Raw genomic sequence first — 23,248 nt, 5'->3', positions numbered from 1 at the left:
CGCAGACAGCCACGGATCCTGATGAGGAGGGACTTCCCCCTTTCACCTCATTCATCCGGACACCCTCTGTGTGCCAGGCTCGATGCTGTGCCTCGGGAGACGATAATGAACAAGCCAGACATAGACCCAGTCCCGTCCTAGCCAGGCTGACAGCGTGCAGGTGGGGGGAAGGCAGGCAGCTATTTATCCAGGAATTACACGAGCTGGGAGTTAGGAGAGAGCAGGGCAGGGTGGGAAGGGGACATGAAGCAGAGACAAACAATGTCATCTGGGAGTCCAGGAAATCTTCCCTGGAAAGTGCCTTTTGAGCTTCTAGGTGTAGGTCAAGGAGGAAGGGGAAGAATGTTCTGGTAGGGGGAATGGCATGAGCCAGGCCTATGGGAAGAGACAAAGAACAGGGCCCACGGAGGGAGCAAAAAGGAGCGCAGCCTGTCTTCATACGAAAGGGGGAATGGCAGGAGACCATGCTGGCGACACAGCCAGGGCCAGACCTCAGAGCCCTTCATAAATCAGGGGAAGGGATTTGGGCTTAATCCCCAGGCAATGAAGAGCCAACTGTGGGAGTGTGTGAGTGTGTGCGTGTGTGCGTGTGAGTGAGTGTACACACGTGTGTGAGTTTGTATGTATACAATACAGAGAAATACCAGGGAGAGGACACTTTCAGTGGCTGCTGCTTGAGCTCCGTGGTATCAGCCAGAACCTTCTGACCGGCAGGAACATAATCAGAAAATAAAGAGGCTGGACATTTCATCATGTTGCAGGATGTAATTAAGGGCAGCTCGGACCCGATGAGTCAGAGAACAAATGCAGATGAATCAGAGGGGCGTGTGGAAAACAACGTGGTTTGGGGGAAGAGGGTTAATGTTCTTTGGAGAGTTCCTAGAGGGAAATAAATGAATTACTGAGAATTTGACCACCTCCAGTTTGCGTGTGGGGACTCCACAGATTGCCCAAGTCGTCCTACCAGTCTCTGGAACCACCGAAGGGTAAAGAAATATGGGCTAATGAAAGGTCCACTTATTGAAAATGTTATCAAGTACTATAGTGCTTTAGTTAGCTTTCTTGCTGCTGTGACTAAAAGATCTGACCAAAACAATTGTAGAGGAGGATACGTTTATTTGAGGGCTCACGGTTTCAGAGGTCTCAGTCCAGAGAAGGCTGGCTCCATTGGTTGGGGCTCGAGGTGAGGCAGAACATCATGTTGAAAGAGTGTGGCAGAGGGAAGCAGCTCACCTGGTGATTGGGAAGCAGAGAGAGACTCCACTTGGCAGATACAAATATATACCCCAAAGCCGCACCCCAATTCCCACCTCCTCCAGCCACACTCTACCACTTCAGTTACCACTCGGTTAATCCCTATCAGGGGACTGACTCACTAATTGGGTTAAAACTCTCACAACCCAATCATTTCTCCTCTGAACCTTCTTGCGTGGTCTCACACGTGAGCTTTTGGGGGACATCTCACATCCAAGCCAAATAATATGTGGCAAATGGTTTTCTCCCAAAGGGATCATGCCTACCTATTCTTCTGGAACTTTCCAAAGGCAGAGTCGTCTATTTCCCCTACCCTTGAGCCTTTGTGGCTGCTTAATTAACAGAATACAGTGAAAGCAATGCTGCGAGGCTGGGTCAGAAAAGGCAATATGGCTTGCCCTGTCTGTCGCTCTGGGTCTGCTCCATCTTGGAACCCTGTTCCCATGTCCTGGGAAACCCAGGACACCCAGAGAAGCTGCATGTGGGTGTTGTGGCCAATAGACTCCATGATCTTAGCTGACGTCCAGCATCAACTGCCAGATTTGTGAGTAAGCCTCCCTACCCTGCCAGTCCTGGTCATTGGAGCTGCCTCAGTGGACACCAAGTGGAGCAGAGATGAATGGCTCTGGCTGAGAGCTGACCCACTGTGGATTTTTGAGCAGTAGAAATGCGATTATTATTATTTTTATTATCATCATCATCATTATTTTGTTGCTGAGGATCATACCCAAGGCTTTATGCATACTAAGCCACTGAGCAACACCCTCAGCCCCTATGGTTAATTTTTTTCAGACATGAAATTTTGAGGATAAGTTAGGATGCAGACATAGTAACTGGAAAAATCACAAACTGTCTGAGAATGACAGCTAACATCAGTAATAGCACTTCAGAATCTACGAAGGAGACTCACGTGCTCGTCTCAGTCACAACTCTTGACAATCTCTGTGAGGCTGGTATTGTTATGTCAAGTGTACAGAAGGGAGATGCAGGCTTGGAGGGAGAAAGTGAACGCTTCCGGGGTACAGAGCTAATAACCAATGAAAGGATGGAAGATGTGCCCATGATTTTCCTTTTACAAAGGTAACTTAGTGCATGGGACCAAGACCCAATGCTAGAGCCTGCTAGGACTGCTGAGTGTCACAGATGACAGCCCTGTGTGCTTCTCCAGACGGTGGAGAAGAGCTGCACCCAGAAATGACTACACTGCATTATGAGGTGCAAAGTGACATGTGTCCCAAGAGATGCTCATTCATTCTTTTTTTTTAAAAAAGCTACTGAGCCTCTACAACATGCTGGGCATAAATTCCTGCCCTCCGGGGTTTTCCTTCTAGTGGTAGACATGGATATATACCTGTTATAGGCTAAACTGGGTCCCCCTCACCTAGGCCCTAGATTCATTTGATGAAATCCTAACCCCCAGGACCTTAGAATGTGATTGTACTTGGAAACAGGGCTTTTAAGGTGATCATTAAGGAAAAAAATGAGGTTACACAAGTGAGCCCTAAACCAATAGGTCTGATGTCCTTATAAGTCGAGATTACGACAAACATGGAGGAAAGACCACAGGAAGACACAGGGGAAAAGATGGCCATCTATAATCCAAGGGCAGAAACTTCAGAGGAAACCAACCCTGCTGAAACTTTGGTCTTGGACTACCAGCCTTCAGAGCTGTCAGAAATACATTTCTGTTATTGAAACCCCTAACCTGCAGAACTTTGCTACTCAGCCCTACAGTTGCTGGGAGAGTTTATGGTGGATCTGGGAGGTTTCTGCCAGAGAATTGGTGAAGGTGACATTTGAATTAGTTTATTTATTTTTTAAAAAAAATTTTTTTTTTATTGTTGGTTGTTCAAAACATTACATAGTTCTTGATATATCATATTTCACATTTTGATTCAAGTGGGTTATGAACTCCCATTTTACCCCGTATACAGCTTGCAGAATCACATCAGTTACACTTCCATTGATTTACATATTGATATACTCATGTCTGTTGTATTCTGCGGCCTTTCCTATCCTCTACTATCACCCCTCCCCTTCCCTCCCCTCCCCTCTTCTCTCTCTACCCCCACTACTGTAATTCATTCCTCCCCCTTGTATTATTTTTCCCTTTCCCCTCACTTCCTCTTCTATGTAATTTTGTATAACCCTGAGGGTCTCCTTCCATTTTCATGCAATTTCCCTTCTCTCTCCCTTTCCCTCCCACCTCTCATCCTTGTTTAATGTTGGTCTTCTTCTCGTGCTCTTCTTCCCTAGTCTGTTCTTAGTTACTCTCCTTATATCAAAGCAGACATTTGGCATTTGTTTTTTAGGGCTTGGCTAGCTTCACTCAGCATAATCTGCTCTAATGCCATCCATTTCCCTCCAAATTCTATGATTTTGTCATTTTTTTAATGCAGAGTAATACTCCATTGTGTATAAATGCCACATTTTTTTTATCCATTCATCTATTGAAGGGCATCTAGGTTGGTTCCACAGTCTTGCTAATGTGAATTGTGCTGCTATGAACATCGATGTAGCAGTGTCCCTGTAGCATGCTCTTTTTAGGTCTTTAGGGAATAGACTGAGGAGGGGAATAGCTGGGTCAAATGGTGGTTCCATTCCCAGCTTTCCAAGAAATCTCCATACTGCTTTCCAAATTGGCTGCACCAATTTGCAGTCCCACCAACAATGTACAAGTGTAACCTTTTCCCCACATCCTCGCCAGCACTTATTGTTGTTTGACTTCATAATGGCTGCCAATCTTACTGGAGTGAGATGGTATCTTAGTGTGGTTTTGATTTGCATTTCTCTGACTGCTAGAGATGGTGAGCATTTTTCCATGTACTTGTTGATTGATTGTATACCCTCCTCTGAGAAGTGTCTGTTCAGGTCCTTGGCCCATTTGTTGATTGGGTTATTTGTTATCTTATTGTCTAATTTTTTGAGTTCTTTATATACTCTGGATATTAGGGCTCTATCTGAAGTGTGAGGAGTAAAGATTTGTTCCCATGATGTAGGCTCCCTATTTACCTCTCTTATTGTTTCTTTTGCTGAGAAAAAACTTTTTAGTTTGAGTAAGTCCCATTTGTTGATTCTAGATGTTAACTCTTGTGCTATGGGTGTCCTATTGAGGAATTTGGAGCCCGACCCCACAGTATGTAGGTCGTAGCCAACTTTTTCTTCTATCAGATGCTGTGTCTCTGATTTGATATCAAGCTCCTTGATCCATTTTGAGTTAACTTTTGTGCATGGCGAGAAAAAGGGATTCAGTTTCATTTTGTTGCATATGGATTTCCAGTTTTCCCAGCACCATTTGTTGAAGATGCTATCCTTCCTCCATTGCATGCTTTTAGCCCCTTTATCAAATATAAGAAAGTTGTAGTTTTGTAGGTTGGTTTCTGTGTCCTCTATTCTGTATCATTGGTCCACCCACCTGTTTTGGTACCAGTACCATGCTGTTTTTGTTACTATTGCTCTGTAGTATAGTTTGAAATCTGGAATCGCTATACCACCTGATTCACACTTCCTGCTTAGTATTGTTTTTGCTATTCTGGGTCTTTTATTCTTCCATATGAATTTCATGATTGCTTTCTCTATTTCTACAAGAAATGCCATTGGGATTTTGATTGGCATTGCATTAAACCTATAGAGAACTTTTGGTAATATCGCCATTTTGATGATGTTAGTTCTGCCTATCCATGAACAGGGTATATATTTCCATCTTCTAAGGTCTTCTTCTATTTCTCTCTTTAGGGTTCTGTAGTTTTCATTGTATAAGTCTTTCACCACTTTTGTTAGGTTGATTCCCAAGTATTTTATTATTTTTGAGGATATTGTGAACGGAGTGGTTGTCCTCATTTCCATTTCAGAGGATTTGTCGCTGATATACAGGAATGCCTTTGATTTATGCGTGTTGATTTTATATTCTGCCACTTTGCTGAATTCATTTATTAGCTCTAATAGTTTCTTTGTAGACCCTTTTGGGTCTTCTAGGTATATAATCATGTCATCCGCAAATAGTGATAATTTAAGTTCTTCTTTTCCTATTTTTATGCCTTTAATTTCTTTCGTCTGTCTAATTGCTCTGGCCAGTATTTCGAGAACTATGTTGAACAGGAGTGGTGAGAGAGGGCATCCCTGTCTTGTTCCATATTTTAGAGGGAATGCCTTCAATTTTTCTCCATTCAGAATGATGCTAGCCTGAGGCTTAGCATAGATTGCTTTTACAATGTTGGGGTATGTTCCTGTTATCCCTAGTTTTTCGAGAGTTTTGAACATAAAGGGATGCTGTACTTTGTCGAATGCTTTTTCCGCATCTATCGAGATGATCATATGGTTCTTATTTTTAAGTCTATTGATGTGGTGAATAACATTTATTGATTTCCGTATATTGAACCAGCCTTGCATACCAGGGATGAATCCTACTTGATCATGGTGCACAATTTTTTTGATATGTTTTTGTATCCGATTCGCCAGAATTTTATTGAGGATTTTTGCATCTAGGTTCATTAGAGATATGGGTCTGTAGTTTTCTTTCTTTGAAGTGTCTTTGTCTGGTTTCGGAATCAGGGTGATGTTGGCCTCGTAGAATGAATTTGGAAGTTCTCCCTCTTTTTCTATTTCCTGAAATAGCTTGAAAAGTATTGGTATTAGTTCCTCTTTAAAGGTTTTGTAAAACTCTGCTGTATACCCATCTGGTCCTGGGCTTTTCTTAGATGATAATCTTTTGACGGTTTCTTCTATTTCCTCAATTGATATTGGTCTGTTTAGGTTGTCTATATCCTCCTGACTCAATCTGGGCAGATTATATGACTTAAGAAATTTATCAATGCCTTCACTATCTTCTATTTTATTGGAGTATAAGGATTCAAAATAATTTCTGATTATCTTCTGTATTTCTGAAGTGTCTGTTGTGATCTTGTCTTTTTCATCCCGTATGCTAGTAATTTGAGTTCTCTCTCTTCTTCTCTTCACTAGCATGGCTAAGGGTCTGTCAATTTTATTTATTTTTTCAAAGAACCAACTTTTAGTTTTGTCAATTTTTTCAATTGTTTCTTTTGTTTCGATTTCATTAATTTCAGCTCTGATTTTAATTATTTCTTGCCTTCTACTTCTTTTGCTGTTGTTTTGCTCTTCTTTTTCTAGGATTTTGAGATGAAGTATGAGATAATTTATTTGTTGGTTTTTTCTTTTTTTAAGGAATGAACTCCAAGCAATGAATTTTCCTCTTAGAACTGCTTTCAATGTGTCCCATAGATTCCGATATGTTGTGTCTGTGTTTTCATTTAACTCTAAGAATTTTTTAATTTCCTCCTTGATGTCTTCTAAAACCCATTGATCATTCAGTAACCTATTGTTCATTCTCCAAGTGATGCATGATTTTTCCTTCCTTCTTTTATCGTTGATTCTCAGTTTCATTCCATTATGATCAGATAAGATGCATGGTATTATCTCTACTCCTTTATATTGTCTAAGAGTTGCCCTGTGACATAATATATGATCTATTTTTGAGAAGGATCCATGTGCTGTTGAGAAAAAAGTGTAACTGCTTGATGTTGGGTGGTATATTCTATATATGTCAATTAAGTCTAGGTTGTTAATTGTGTTATTGAGTTCTATAGTTTCCTTATTCAACTTTTGTTTGGAAGATCTGTCCAGTGGTGAGAGAGGTGTGTTGAAGTCTCCCATGATTATTGTATGGTGGTCTATTAGACTCTTGAACTTGAGAAGAGTTTGCTTGGTGAACACAGCAGCACCGTTGTTTGGGGCATATATATTTATGATTGTTATGTCTTGTTGGTGTATGGTTCCCTTGACCAGTATGTAGTGACCCTCTTTATCCCTTTTGATTAACTTTGGCTTGAAATCTATTTTATTTGATATGAGTATGGACACTCCTGCTTGTTTCCGCAGTCCATATGAGTGATATGATTTTTCCCAACCTTTCACCTTCAGTCTATGTATATCTTTTCCTATCAAATGCGTCTCCTGTAGACAGCATATTGTTGGGTCTTGTTTTGTGATCCATTCAACTAGCCTGTGTCTCTTAATTGGTGAGTTTAAGCCATTAACATTTAGGGTTATTATTGAGATATGGTTTGTTCTTCCAGCCATATTTGTTTATTAATGCTACTAAACCTGATTTGTTTTCCTCTTTGATTATTTCCCCCCCTTTACTGTCCTACCTCCCACTGTTGGTTTTCATTGTTGTTTTCCATTTCCTCTTCCTGTAGTGTTTTGCCAAGGATTTTTTTAAGAGATGGTTTTCTAGCTGCAAATTCTTTTAACTTTTGTTTATCGTGGAAGGTTTTAATTTCATCTTCCATCCTGAAGCTTAATTTCGCCGGATACACGATTCTTGGTTGGAACCCATTTTCTTTCAGTGTTTGAAATATGTTATTTCAGGATCTTCTAGCTTTTAGAGTCTGTGTTGAGAGATCAGCTGTTATCCTGATTGGTTTACCCCTAAATGTAATCTGCTTCCTTTCTCTTGTAGCTTTTAAAATTCTCTCCTTATTCTGTATGTTGGACATCTTCATTATAATGTGTCTAGGTGTGGATCTCTTATGATTTTGCACATTCGGCGTCCTGTAGGCTTCTAGGATTTGGGATTCTGTCTCATTCTTCAAGTCTGGGAAGTTTTCTCGTATTATTTCACTGAATAGATTGTTTATTCCTTTGGTTTGGAGCTCTGTGCCTTCCTGTATCCCAATGACTCTTAAGTTTGGTCTTTTAATATTATCCCATAGTTCTTGGATGTTCTGCTTATGGTTTCTTAGCAGACTTGCTGAGCTGTCTATGTTCTTTTCAAGTTGAAATACTTTGTCTTCATTGTCTGATGTTCTATCTTCTAAGTGATCTATTCTGCTGGTAGTATTCTCAATTGAGTTTTTAAGTTGGTTTATTGCTTCCTGCATTTCTAGGATTTCTATTTGTTTGTTTTTTATTACCTCTATCTCCCTGTGAAATTGATCTTTTACTTCCTGGATTTGTTTATGTAGTTCCTTGTCAATGTGATCTTTCATTGTCTGATTTTGCTGTCTCATGTCTTCCTTGAGACTCCAGATCATCTGAAGCATGTATGTCCTGACCTCTTTATCTGACATTCCATCTGTTGCAGCTATTACCTCTTCTAAAGTTGAGTTGACCTGCATGGCTTGTGGTCCTTTCTTTCCTTGTCTTTTCATACTGCTGGCGTTTCTTTCTGCTTGGTGAAACTGTTGTGTTTTTGAAATTTTCCGTCTATTTATTTATATTGCTCTTGTATAGTTGAAAAATCTCCCTTGCAGGGCAGGTAGTAGCTGTGATCCTCCTTCAATTGGGGTGATCTGTCTACCACGCTGGCGGGCCGCTAGGTCTGCTCTGCTCTGCTGGTTGGTCGAAGGTCCGCCTACCCAGCAGGTGCATGGGGCACCTCTGTCACTCTGCAGGTTGCTGGGCCTAACCTACCGGTGGGTCGCAGGTCCGCCTACCTTGCAGGTGTGGGGGGAGGGGCGGCTCCGCCCCTCAGCAGGCCGCTGGGCCTGATGTGCCGGTGGTCAGAGTTCTGCCTAACTTGCAGGCACGGAGGGAGGGGGCAGGCCTGCGCCTCAGCAGGCCACTGGGCCTGATGTGCTGGTGGTCAGAGTTCTGCCTAACTTCTTGAATTAGTTTAAAAAGGGAAGAGGGGTCTGGAGATACAAGGTTGGGGTAAGTGCAGGGAACATAGCTGGGGGGGAGTGGCTTATAGAATTAGGGGCATTCAAATTGCAACAATATATAATGTGGTTGAAATAGTGGTGAGGGTATTAGAAATGATGCCAACATGTCCTAACACTATTTCTAAAAACTGAAAATCACCTTGGCTTTGTCATCCCTAAGGGTGTTTTAGTCAGATTTTGCTTTGCTATGACCAAATTTGGAGGAGTAAAAGTTTATTTTGGCGAATGGTTTCAGAGTTTCAGTCCATAGTCGGTTGACTCCATAGAACTGGGCCCAAGGGAAGCAGAGAGAGCTCTGTTCACAAAGGACAAAAGATAAAACCCAAAGGCACTCCTCTAGTGACCACATCATCTAGCTACACCCTATCTGCTTAGAGTTACCACCCAATTAATCCAAATTATCAGTGGATTAATCCACTGACTAGGTTAAAACTCTCATTAAGACCTATTCATTTCACCTCTGAATGTTCTTGCATTGTCTCCAACATGAGCTTTGGGTAACACCTCATATCTAAACCATAAAAAATAGACGGGCAAATGGAATGTCCCCCTCCCTTCCATATGAGTATAGGCAAGTGGACACTCATCCTTCCAGGACAAGGACATAACAAGACCTGGGTTCCTTTATGTGCTGATCTGATGGCTAAATCAAGCCATCAATTTCTCAAGAGTCCATGGCCTCCTGGGAGGGAAAACTAGAGCCCTGTGTTCCCTTCAGTTCCAAGTAAAGTGTTCCCAACCTAATTCCAAGGGCCAGACGGGTGGTGGACTCCCTAAAATGGAATTATTTTAAGGAAATAGAGTCTTTCCTGGGGCCCTGGGTCACCCCATGGCTTCAGGTGTCCCAGGGAGGCTGGTCCTGCCAAGCTTGTGGCTGGTACTGCTGGGGCACTCTGAGCAGCTGACCCCACAAAGCGATTGGCTCTAGGCAATACTGGCTGTGGAGGGAGTGAGAACCCCAGAGAATTAGCTCAGTGGCCACTGTGGGCATCACAGTGTTGTGGGCAGGTACCTGAGCCATAAGAACATCCTCCTAATTGTGAACCCATTCTCAGTAATCACACCATGGGGCAGTGGGAACAAACGATGCTGGTGAACAGATCAAATTCTAGGGCTCCTCTGAGTGCCAGTTGAGAGGTGCACTGTGCCCCCCTGGGATTGGGTAAGTTCTCAGTGTTCTAGGACAAGCTGGGGTTGGGTGTCTCCAGAAAGAGAGATTGGACATGCTGTGGAGGTCCAAAAATCATGTAAAATAAAACAGATTATTGCAGAGATATTCTTGCATGTACTTTCTGCAAGTGCATGTGGAGCAAGACACAGGTATGCACAGATCAAGCTAGGAGGGACCATCGGGTCTCCTGGTCTTTAAAGATCATTGCCCCCTTTTTGTAGCAGAGGACACTGAAGTTGAACTCAGAGTGCCTGATCATTGCGATGCAAGTTCCTGGAGGGAGGGAGGTGTCTCACTCCTGTGGGCAGTCCCACAGCCCATGTACCTGGCAGAGGTTGGGCTACGTCATCCAAGTGGACACGATCATGCTTCCCCACTCCCTAGGACTTACGTGCTGTTTTCCTGCTACTAAAGACCAGAGTCTCAGGATCGCCTTACAGTGTGATTCTCAGAATCTCCTAGCCCAGGAATAAATAGCTTTTCCTGGACTTCTCCCTCCCCCAGTGTCCAGATGGCAGGGGCCACAGTGGCCCTGGGAGCAGAAAGCCAAGTGCTACCAATGCTCTATGCTGGGAACTCATTTCAGTTTTGGCTCAAACTCTCTGTGCCATGGCCGGATTCCTGTGTCAGCGAATCTCCCTATCTTCTCCATCCAGGTTAGATCCCACTGTGGAAGGTGGGACCTGGGAGGAGAGACGGGCTCCTCAGCAGGACTAGGCAAGGGTCAGGGCATTGAATTCAGGAGTCACCTGCACACTTCTCAGAGCTCAGGTTTCTTCAAACAAATCTGAAGTTCTTCCAGGATGTAAACCAAGAAGGTCAGAAATGACCAAAGGGTGGGATGGACTGAGAATGGTCTGGCCTTGTGAATAATAGTACCGGTCATAGGCTGGTACCCCTTATTTCACAGGTTTTCGTATTTTCTTGAGTGGAGATTTGTGATTTTAACCAATTCAGCACTGAGTGGGGATTTTAGTCAATTTTTTTTTCGCTGCTGTGACTAAAAGACCTGACAAGAACAATTAGAGGAGGACAAGTTTATTCAGGGCTGTTGGTTTCAGAGGTCTCCGTCCATAGACAGCTGGCTGCATTGCTCTAGGCCCATGATGAGGCCGAACATCATGGCAGAAGAATGTAGTGGAAGAAAGTGGCTCAGGACATGGCCACCAGGAAGCAGAGAGAGCTCTTGTTCACCAGGAACAAAATATAAACCACCCCAAAGGCATAGTCCCAATGATCCACCTCCTCCAGCCACAACCTGCCTACCTACAGTTACCACCCAGTTAATCCCTGTCAGTGGATGAATGCACTGAATGGGTTAAAGCTCTCATAACCCAATCCTTTCACCTCTAAACTTCCTCACATTGTCTTTTTGTGGAGCACCTCTTATCTAAACCACAACAGAGGGTGATGAATTTTATCTACTTTTGACAGTTCTGCCTCATTTCCTGCAGCAATCGTTTTTCTCCCTCTGGACTATTGCATGGTGAAGTTGAGGGACAGCTGCCTCTACTTGCCCTGAGAATATGATCACAGAGATGGGGAGCATTGGAGAAAAAGGAAATTGTGTGGGGTGGGTGAGAGAGACTTCACAGAGGGGCAGGTGAAATGCAGAGAGGGCAACAACTTGGCTGAAGTTACTCCGAAGACTGAGGTCAGGCCTCTGAGTGTCTGGCTGTGCCATCTCCCCTCTATGCCTGGATGCCGGCTGGGCCCTAGCCAATGGGGCAGCTGGCCCGGAAGAGGACAGGGCAGGACTCCTGCATGTTCCTTGGCCTCCAGGCTAGTAGGCCAGACCCTGTGGAGGTCACTCCTGCATTCTGAGGGTGACAGCCTCCTGGGGCAGATGGAATCTGTGTGGAGCAAATGGCCACAGGTCATTTACCCAGGAACTGTAATAGAGCAATAATGAATCTAGGCCACCTGAGTCCAGCACCCCATTTGGGTCATCCATGAAGCAAAATCTGAAAGTAGGTCAAGGAGTTACCTGATTTCACACTTGCAGAAACACCCGTGTCGGGTGCATCTAATATTCTGGTGACACGTTTTTGAAAGTCACCAGGCACACGGGGCCTTGGCATTAGCTCCTCAGCAAGAGACTCATCTTCCCAAGCTTGACTCTTCCCGAATTGTGAAATGAAGTTTTTCTCCCTTGCGACAGCCCATGTTCACCACATGCCTGGTCTCCAGGGAGGTCTCCAGGGTTTTGTTGTTTAAGGGGACCCTCTAAGGATGAAATGAAATGGAAAACAGGGAGTGCATGGAACTCAGTCACTGCCTGCCTGCTTTTTGTCCTTTTGTTCCTGCCACCTCCGGCACCTGTCTTTCTGCCCCTGTCCCGTGCACATCCTCAGCCTCCCATTTGGCTGCATCCTTCCAGGGAGGTGGGATGTAGCTGACTATGTGGTTGGGGAGTGTGCCCTCTAGCAGGACCCTCTGAAGCCTAAACGCCCCTGGCCCTGAGGACCTGCTTGGCTAATCATTGATGCAGGGATGGAGGGGGACTTGCTGGTCTGCAGAGCCCACTGCTGATCCACAGTCTCTTCTCCAGTGGTGCCCGTGGACCTCAACTGGGGCAACTTGGCTCCTCCCACCCCAGGGACAGTTGGCAATGTCTGGAGACACTTTGGGTTGTCATAGGTGGAGAAGAGCCCCTAGCACCTAGTGAGTAGAGGCCGGGGGCATCTAAACATCATGTGATAACCGAGGAGGGTCCCACCCCTATCAAAGAACGACTTGGACCAGAATGTCAGTGGTGTGGAGGGCGAGAATCCTTGAGATAGACAGCAAGAGGGAGCTGCCCACAGGCAGAGGAACTCTGCAGGAGCCAATGCGAGGTGACATGGAGTAGGAGGCAAGGGGACTGATCACCAGGAAAGGCTGCTTCTGCTAAGGAAAGGGCTGGGGTGGCCATAAGCAGTGATGGGCAGAAGGAGTTGGAGCTGAACCCAGCATGTCTCTGGCTCCCCAGGCAGAGAAAGTTGAGGAGAGAGATGTGGGGAGGGTTCCCACTTCTGGCTTGGGGGGCCTCCACAGCCAGGTCCTGGGTACCATTCCTGTTCGTGGTAACGACTGGCCCCTGACACCGCAGGCTAACAGCCAGGACCTGGAAGCTCTGCTGGGTCAACCTGCTGCCATGCGGCACCTCAGGCTGGGATGACGCTTCCTTGCGGGCCATGCTCTGGCATCAGGGCCCGTGGACGTCGCCAGAGCTGATGGATTGATCACTGCTGGCGTGGGTGTGACTCCACCTGCATGTGCTTGCTGTTGTTTTAAAAAATCCACTAGAGGGCATATCAATGCTGGGATCTCCAGGCAGGTGGAGCAAATGACATTTTGTGGGAACTCGGGTTCCTGGCCCTGGGTGGTGAGGGGGGAGGGGAGGGGGTGGGTGACAGCAAATGGCGTTATTGATTCCCACCCTTCCCACTGCACCTCCCCTTGCCCAGCGATGACAACAAGGTGATTTGTGAATTCACGGGGACGGCCAGATGTGGCTCTGTCAGCGATGACTGACACCGACCATTGGAGAAGTTACACGGGGAGAAGGACAGGGAGGGAGGGGCAGGTTTGGGATGGAATCTGACCATGGTGTGACACTCCAGGAAAGGAGTTCCTCCTGCCCTTCCTGGCCCCCACCTCCCCAGGAGCCACATCTCTACAGTGGCCTGGCCAGGTGGCCTCTACCCCAGACCCAGCCAGCAGAGAGAGGCAGTGTGTGGAGGTCTCTAAAGATTCCGAGCACTGAACCAAGAGCCTCTGTGATCCCTCACCTGCCCAGCCAGGCCCACCCTCAGCCTTCTCCTGGTAGCAGCCTGGAGAGCAGAGCAGAAAGGCCTGGCAGTGAGGGACAGCAGGTGGGCCAGAGGAAGGGGACGCATTGTGTTGTTTTGCTATCTACCTTGTCAGAGAGGAAAGGGAGACTGTTGTGGGTGGGGAGGGCAGGGGAGAGGTGTGGGCATCTGCTGGAGGAGAGGACATCCTGGGTATCCTGGGGCTCAGGCAAGAAAAACATACTCCTCTCTGAAGAGAGCAGTTCTGGACTGAGAACAAAACTTGCTATTTTTACTTTGATGCCGCCTGGCTGGGAATTCGAGGAAACATTTGCCTTTGGGGTCTGTGTTCAAAAGTAAAGGATTCCTTTTCCTATTTTCCGATTGACACTGTCCAGAGGGAAGTCAACACCAGACTATATACTTTGTACATCTGAGAGATCTGGGTCCAAAGCCCAGCCCAACTGCTGGCTTGCTCTGTTTCTATAGAAAGATCACTTAATCTCTCTGAGCTTCAAGGGCTTGTTGCACAGTCTGACAATGACAATAATGATAATGCATGAAAGTGCCCACCTCTTGATGTAATTCAAAAGAAGTGCCCGATAAATGTTTATTTCTTCCAGTGAGCCATCTTGAGTCTATGAAGTGGTCACCAGGAGAAAGGTAAGAGATCAAACTAGGCTAAAGGATGAGAGCAGAACCAGCAGGGCGACCTTGGTGCCTAATAATAGCACTAGTAGCAGTATAAGTGGTGACACACATTTATTGAAAATCCACTATTTTAATCATACTTTGTTTCCTTTACTTCTTGACAACTCACGAATGATGAAATGGAGTCTCCGAGAGGCCTAGTGATTTCTCTAAGGTCACAACAGGCAGGGATTTTAAGGTGTGTGTGTGTCTCTAAGTCTCCCAGATCTGTTTAAAATGACCGGTGACTATTGCTCTGGGCTTTGCTGAACCCTACTGAAGCCTAAGGCAAATAGAAAGATCAGCGGTGCCAACCCCGTCTGGACTTGAAATTTTGACTTTTTGTTATCATGATTTTTTTTTATTCATTTTGATTTTTAAACATATCATATTCCCTCCCATTGATCCCGATTCCTGAGTGTTTGGGCACCCCCGTGGTGAGAGCCTCCTGGCCTGCCCCCTGTCGCCCCCTACCACTGCCGTTCAACATTTCTGGGTGGTCTGGCCTAGGTATTATGACCCTCAAAGACACAAAGACGTGCAAGTCAGAGGTCACTGTTCATGAAAGGAACTACGAAGCCCCTCTGTCAATATTGAAAGGTTGGCCCAGGAGGGACCAGGGCCTGTGAACTCCACCAGGAAGCAAGGTTCATTTTCCTCTGCAATCAGGCAAGGGCAGGTGGTGACCTGGTGACAGCTGAATCTTGCCTATTACCCTATTACCATTGAGTGCCCCAGTCCCCAAGCTACTCACATTCACCATCAGAAAAAAACAATGAAATGAAGGGACCGGAGAGCCTGTACACTGTTGATGCAAGTACACGTTGGTAGCTTCTTCTGTGAGCCATTTGGCAGTTTTATTAAATCTGAAAAGTATGGGTACCCTTTGACCCAGGTGGTCCCCTTGCGGGTATCCGTTCTGGAGGAAAGAGGTATTTTGGGCATGTTCGTTGCAGTTTCAAAACAATTTCTTTCTCTTTCTTGTTTTTTTGCTGCTGGTGATGGAACCCAGGGGTGCTTAACCACTGAGCAACATCCCCAGACTGTTTTTAAAATTTTTCATTTTGAGGTAGGGTCTCACTCAGTTGCTGAGGCTGCCTCCAACTTGCCATCCTCCTGCCTTAGCCTCCTGAGCTGCTGGGATTGCAGCCCTATGCCACCACGCCCACCTAGATTTGTTTTTAAAAGAAACATAATTTGATAGGCATAATGTTAAATAAGTAATTTTAAAGGGAGAAAACAATTTATTTTCTTGACAGACCTATCTGGATATCTGGAGCACATGAGATGGACAGGCACACTCCTTCTATTGTACAAAAAGTCAATCTGTCCTACCTGAAGATTCCAAGGGATGCCTCCTGTGCTCTTTTGCTGTCCCCGGGAGAGTACATCTGTTCTTCAGGAGGAAGAGGATTGGTTTCTTCTGAGATTTGTCTGCAAACGACTCTACTGAGCCACCTCCATGCCTGTCACTGACTCCACACAGGCTGGTGCCATCCATAGGTTGTGATCTCTCCACTATGTCATGTTGTCATCCACATCCATCGTTACCACCAGCTCTATGATGGTTTCAGAATTTTAGACAAGAATGCTCGCATTGGATCAGCCCAGTCATGGCGGCAAATCAAACCCCCAAACTCAGAGGCTTAAGCCTTCTTCCCTTTGTATCTCCCTCACCACGCAACATCCTGATGGGAGTCTAGTGGATCTTTAGAGCACCCCTCTTCCAGATGGTGACCCAGGGGCCTGGTTGTTCCTACCCCTGAAGCTACACCATGCCATCTTATAAATTCTGTGATCCTTGTGGCCTGGAAAGAGAAATCTGGAGGGCCACATAGGGGCTGACGTCACCAGGTTTGGAATGGCACATGCCACTTCTTCTCATTTCCGATTGGCCAGAACTAGTCACATGGCTCCAATCTAGCTGCTAGGGATTCTGCAAAAGGTGGGAAAGCTCATGGCTACTTAGTGAGAATTTAATGTCTCAGTCACGATGGGAGAAAATCAGAAGTATGAAGTAGACACTTGAATAAATGCTCTCTCTGCTAAAGCAGCTCATGTTGGAGGCTGTTTGGTGGCTCTTGGGCTCCTTGACAGCAGGGACTCCTGTGAACGATGCCCTGCATCAGTCCTATTGGCTAGAAATATGGTGCACCTTGGCAGAGAATCTTCGTGTTAGACAAAGTGACCTTGTACCTTTACCTGAAACCTCTTGGCAATTTCTTTTTGGTATTTTTCTTCTCAGCCAATTTACAGCTGCACAACAGATCAGTTGCATTATTGTTGTTGTTATTCTTTCCTTTTTGGATCTCCTATACCTACAAGTTAGAGCTTTGAAAAGACTTAGAAGTGAGAAAAATTGGCAATGTTGGTCAAGTTGAAGTGAGAAACCTTTCAGGTAGACAATAAGAAGAAAGAATTGGGTCTCTCTACAGATACAGCAGAAGTTAAAAAGATGATCAGAAACTCTCCTCTCACTTTATCACAATACATTTCTTTGAAATCTTTAATCCTAGGAGCCGTTACCCAATTCTCTACCTGAACTGTGGCTATTTCTTTTTTTAAAAAACTGTTATGTTATTAAAATAAGATGCCATGCATTTCAGGATATATTACAGAATCTGAAGTTTGGAGAAGTATCTGAAGAAACAGAAAGAACTGATTATTTGGTGTGTTATTGGAAGATGGCCCCTGGAGGGTCCAAGTTTGAAAGATGACCCACCTCTTGCAATTATAAGGATTCGTAGGTCTGTTTAGAAAATTATATGTCTTGAATAATCTTCAGTTACGATACTTAAACAACCTTGGATTTAACCTCCTGACTCCCTGCCCTAATAACATGGAATTTCAGAAGCTGGAAAGAGTTGAGGGTCATAACCTCCAAGAAGAGATGATTCTAACAGAAATCGTTTAGAAGAACCACCATCCCAAAGGTGGGGAGCCTTGCAGTGCAATCTGAGTCTTGATGAATGTATGTGCCATTTTCCTGGCGATGGACCATCAGCTAGCTCCTCCTGCCTTCCCTTGCAATTTAATGGAGATGACAACCCTCTAGTTTCATGCGTCTACCTGATTAGGTGTTCCTAAAACTCCCCTTTGATAATGACACTCTTGGAGAGAAAGAGAGAAAAAAAAAAAAAGACTTGGCTTTCAAAGCCTGCTAGGTTGGCCCCAACCCTACCTGGCCAGTATTTCCCTTTTCTTCCTGACACACACATACATACACACACCCTCTTTTCCAGGTACGTCCGTCTCCTTCACATCTCATAAACATGCCGTCCTTGTCTTGTTGACTCTGGGCATTTGTTCACGTTAGTCTGCAAGGCTGGAATGCAGTCTCAGGACTCCATCATAGGGATTCTTGACTGTGCAATGAATGGGCTCCAGGCTGGTCGTCTGAATTGCGTGTGCTTGTGTGTAAAGCAAATCCCACTTCCACAATGCTGGGCGCTTAGCTTCACCAGTTTGTCTTCATTTGTGATTCATCTTTGATTGGCTGTGAGCCCAATCCTCAGTTTCATATTTTTCTGCCTCTTAGTCACTGCCAATCTATAAACCAACACTTAAATCCTTCAAGGAAGTTCCTTGAATAAAAGCATCATCTTTAATAGAAAGTGAAGAAGTCACCTTTCCATTAATTTTTTTTGTTGTTGTTGTTGTTAAAAGCTTGGATTATTGCCAACTGGGTTTTCTTAAAATGGGGTCTATTGTATGTATCAGATGACCTCTGTTCAATTTAGGATTCCAAGGTGGTGTACATCCAAGCCATCTTTAAGGTTTTATATCACCACATCCTCCGAGATAATATTTCTCTTTTCACTTCTGTTCTGTACGCCTGAGCTTCAGTCAACCCATACTTATCTGGTATACAACAGGGGGCTGCTCAGGACTTTTTTTTTTTTTGCTTTGTTTTCTTGTGGTGAAAAAGGCTTATGCGACTCAACATTTGGGGGCTGATAATTAGCCCTTGGACCAAGACCTCTTGACTGTGTATAACATAGGTCACGTTTTCCTCCTAACACTTCATTCTCAATTAGGAGAGGGTGAGCGTCTGGTGGGAAAGGATGTTCTGACTTGACAGATGGATGATTCTTGGGACTAGTTCGGGAGTGATAGTGATACCCCGGCTTGTGGCTTTGTTCCCTTGGAATAAGTTCCAGAATCTTCTGGGGATGAGAACTGAATAATAGAGAAGGAAGAAAACCAGAGTGGCTCACTCTTTGCTGCCCCAGTGGTCCGGAGACAGCCGTGTCTCGTGACTCTGTGGGTTGTGACTCTAGCAGAAGGGATGGCCTGTGGCTTCCAAGGCTTCTTGGTTCTTTTGGAAGGCTCTTGGGACTCAATCACCATGATGGGAAGACGCCCAAGCACCATGGGGACTGGCCACCCACAGGTGTTCCTACTGACATCCATTGCAGAGGGCCCCACCTACAGCCAGTGTCACTTGCTACAAATGTCTCCAGAGGATTCCAGCACAGATCTTCCTAGCTAAAGCCTTGGGCGTGTAGAGCAGAGCCATCTACTCCACGTGCCCTTAGAAAATTTCTGACTCAGCTCATGGACACACTAACACTTTATATGTATATAAATAAATACAATATAAAATATAAATAAATAAATATGTATACAGACGTATGTCTATATTTTAATAACCTTCATTTTTGTATTGCTAAGCCTGGGGAGGTTTGTTACATAGCCATGGTAACTGCAACAGAGAGGTACTTCTCTGAGATGGACAGAAAGGATTTGGGTTTAATGAATGAATTCTCTGGAGGATGAGATAGGCCGTTACAGTAATATCTGGATTCTCTGAGCACCCTCAAATTGTCCAGATCTTACTCTTATGATCTAGAAACCAAGAGGTCAAATGAGAAGAAAACAAGGACAATTTGTGATCCCCACCATGGCCCTCACCTCCTGGCCTAGAGCGAGATGTGGATTAGGGTGGCACTTTTTTGCGGGAGGTGGATTGAACCCAGGGGTGCTTAACCACTGAGCCACTCCGCAGCCCCTTTTATTTTTTATTAGAGACAGGGTCTCTCTAAGTTGCTGAGGTCCTTGCTAACATGCTGAAGCTGGCTTTGAACTTGTGATCCTCCTGCCTCAGTTTCCCAAGCTGCTGGGATTACAGGGGCCACTGTGCCCAGTTGGGACTGCATCAGGCAGAGCCGGGAGGACCTGCTTGCCTCTGCCTTCACAGCCCAAGTGTGTTCCGGGCTGGAGACCTTAGAAACACTAATTGCATCGATCATGTTTAGGATGGAGCCAAAGAGGTTTGCAGGGCTCATTCTTCATTGCTGGACAGCCAGGGGAGTCAAACCTTGCTAAATAATGTAAAACTTTGTTTGACACTTAATTTTCTATCCGGAAAATTCTAAGTAGTTACAACTGTGAGAGAAAAGAAATGTCCTCCGCACATTCCTGTGGTGCTGATTTGCATGTCACTATTTGTACCTCCCTAACCAGGAAGGACTGTGGGGGGAGGATGCAGATTGTGTTGGGGGTGGGTGCAATGAAAGCCAATGTCTTTTGTCTCCATTAAAGTCTTCTCCTTGAAAATATTTGTCACCTGTACCTCAGAGCATTAATCTCCAGGATAGATAAAGAACTCAAAAAATTTAACATCAAAACCCCCCACATAACCCGATTAATAAATGGGCAAAGAAACTGAACAGGCACTTCACAGAAGAAGAAACATGAATAGTCAAAAAATATATGAAAAAATGTTCAACATCATTAGCAATTAGAGAAATGAAAATTAAAACACTGAGATTTCATCTCACTCTAGTCAGAAGGGCAATGATCAAGAATACAAGTAACGATAAATGTTGGCGAGAATTGGGGAAAAAGGCTCACTCATATATTGCTGGTGGGACCGCAAATTGGTGCAACCACTCTGGAAAACAGTATGGAGATTCCTCAGAAAACTTGGAATGGAACCACATTTGACCTAGTTATCCCACTCCTAGGTTTATACCCAAAGGACTTAAAATCAGCATACCACAGTGACACAGCCACATCAGTGTTTATATCTGCTCAATTCACCATAGCTAAGCTATAGAATCAACCTAGATGCCCTTCAACAGATGAAGGGATAAAGAAAATGTGGTATATATATCCATTGGAATACAACTCAACCATAAAGAAGAATAGAATTATGGCAAATAAATGGATGGAACCGGAGACTATCATGCTAATTGAAATAAGTGAATTCCCCCAAACCAAAGGCTGAATGTTCTCTCTGATATGCGCATGCTAATACATAATAAGGGGAGACAGTAGGGAAGAATAGAAGTACTTTGGATTAGACAAAGAGGAAAGGGAGAGGGATGAGAATAGGAAAGACAGAAGAACAAATTGGACATTACTTTCCTATCTGTATATATGACTACATGACCAATATAACTCCACATTTTGTACAACCAGAAGAATGGAAAGTACTCTATGTATGTATGTATAATACGTCAAAATATATTCTACTGTCGCGAATAACCAATAAGAACAAAATTTAAAAAGAGAATAAATAAATAACTATTTGTTGAAGGAAAAAAAGAGAGTCTTCTCCTTAAACACTCCCCAGTGAGTTATTTAGTGTGACTTTGGGTTAGCATCATGAAATTAAACTCACCCCAAATAAGATGGCACCCCTCTTGGAGGGCTGGGAAAAGGATGTCAGTCTTCAGGAGTTACTTCAGGTGATACTTCTTCCATGTAATTGGGAGTCTCCCTCCATCCCCTGGGCCTCTTGTTTGTGCTCCCTGATGGACCATGAGCTCCTCCAGGTGCTGTCTTGAATCTTTGTAGCTTTAATACACACTCTGTTCTGCACACATCCCACTCAAGAGTTGTTTGCTAGAAAAAAAAAAAAAAGAAAATGGATTTTAGCATTTGATGTATGTTTTCCAGAAGTTTCTTCCTTGCATATCCTTTATTTTTTGCATGATTGCACTCTTAGTCAACATACAATGTTGGGTCCTGCTTTGGCTTTTTTCCTTAATTTTTTAAAAAAATATATATTTTTATTGGTGTATTATAATTGTACATAATGATTATATTCATTATTACATAGTCATATATACACACACAATGTAACAGTATACTTTGGCCAGTATCATCCCCAGTATTTCCTATTTCCCTCCCGTCTCCACTATCCTGACTGCCCCTGTCCCTTTGTGCTACTCTACTGATGTCCCTTTGATTTTCATGAGATGCCCTCACATTTCTTTTTCCTTTTACTCTGTACCTTCCACATACAAAAGAAAACTTAGAATCCTTGACTTTTTGAGTTTGGCTCCTTTTGCTTAGCATAATTTTCTCAAGTTCCATCCATTTTATTGTAAATGATGTGATTTCATTCTTGTTTATGACTGAATAAAACTCTGTGTGTGTGTGTGTGTGTGTGTGTGTGTGTGTGTGTGTGTGTGTGTATTACATGTTCTTTATCCCTTCATCCATTGATGGACACCTAGGCTGGTTCCATACTTCGGCTATTGTGAATGATGCTGCTGTAAACATGGGCACACATGTATCGCTACAGTGTGGTGACTTTAATCCTTCAGGACACATACCAAGGAGTGGTATGGCTATGTAATATGGTGGTTCCATTTCTAGTATCTTGAGGAAACTCCATACTGATTTCCCTGGTGGATATACTAATTTTCAATCTCACCAAGAGTGTCAAAGTCCTCCTTCCCTTCACAACCTCTCCAGCATTTATTATTGTTTGTATTTTTGATGATGGCCATTCTCACTGGTGTGAGATGATATCTCACTGTAGTTTTGATTTTCATTCCCTTAATTGCTAAAGTTGTTGAACATTTTTTTTCATGTATTTATTGTCCATTTGTAGTTCCTCTTTTGAGAAGTGTCTGTTTAGTTCATTTTCCCATTTAAAAAATTGGGTTATTTTATTGATGTTAAATTTTTTGAGTGCTTTATATATTCTGAATATAAATTCTCTGCCAGAAGAGTAGCCAGAAAACATTTTCTTTCATTCTAGAAGTTCTCTCTGCATGTTCTTCATTGTTTCCATTGCTGTCCAGAAGGTTTTTCATTGGATACCATCCCATTTATTAACTCTTGGCATTATTTCCTGAGTCTTAGAGGTCCTATTGAGAAAATTGCTACCTATGCCTAAAATCTGAGGTGTTGACACTATGTTCTCTCCACCCCCCTCAAGGTGTGCTTGCTTTTGCTCACTGTGGTTTCGGATGCATTTTTCCTGTGGGGATACCATTCCAAACCTAGGTAACAACAGCAACAACCATGCCATTGATGACGTAGCTGCTACACGTGACACAGCTTCTTAACTGATCTTTCCAATTTGAAAAGTGGGTGTTATGGCCTCCATTTTTCAGATGGGGAAACTGAGGCTTTAGTAGCCTGTCAACAACCACCCACGGATGGAGACTGGGTTAGTCCCTCTGATTTCCATATCCACAGTCTTGCTCATCTGTGGGCTCCTTGTCATCATTTTAAGTGACGTCACAGCACTCCTTTCTGCGGATGTGCCATAAGGTGCTTAACCATTCCCTTATTTTTGGTGACTCGGGGTATTTACCAATTTTTGATACTGTAAACAATGAGGCAACGAACATCATTGTGCTGACTGACTTTCCCCCTATTTTTGGATTATCACCTTGGAATGGAGTCCCAGCAGTGGAATTACTGGGTTAAAG

General features: G+C 44.1%; 1 long non-coding RNA gene across 1 annotated transcript; it reads right to left on the bottom strand.

Moving 5' to 3' along the window:
• Positions 1–1,096: 1,096 nt before the first annotated feature.
• Positions 1,097–21,405, bottom strand: LOC144375781 (uncharacterized). Its single transcript, XR_013435665.1, has 2 exons — positions 21,199–21,405; positions 1,097–1,233 (listed from the first exon to the last, which is right to left on the bottom strand). It is a non-coding gene; the product is annotated as an uncharacterized LOC144375781 (long non-coding RNA).
• Positions 21,406–23,248: the final 1,843 nt, after the last annotated feature.

Source organism: Ictidomys tridecemlineatus, chromosome 3 (genome assembly GCF_052094955.1).
Source record: "Ictidomys tridecemlineatus isolate mIctTri1 chromosome 3, mIctTri1.hap1, whole genome shotgun sequence".
NCBI lineage: Eukaryota > Metazoa > Chordata > Mammalia > Rodentia > Sciuridae > Ictidomys > Ictidomys tridecemlineatus.
Note: the sequence above shows the minus strand (reverse complement) of the source record. Positions and strands in the feature narration are given on the sequence as shown.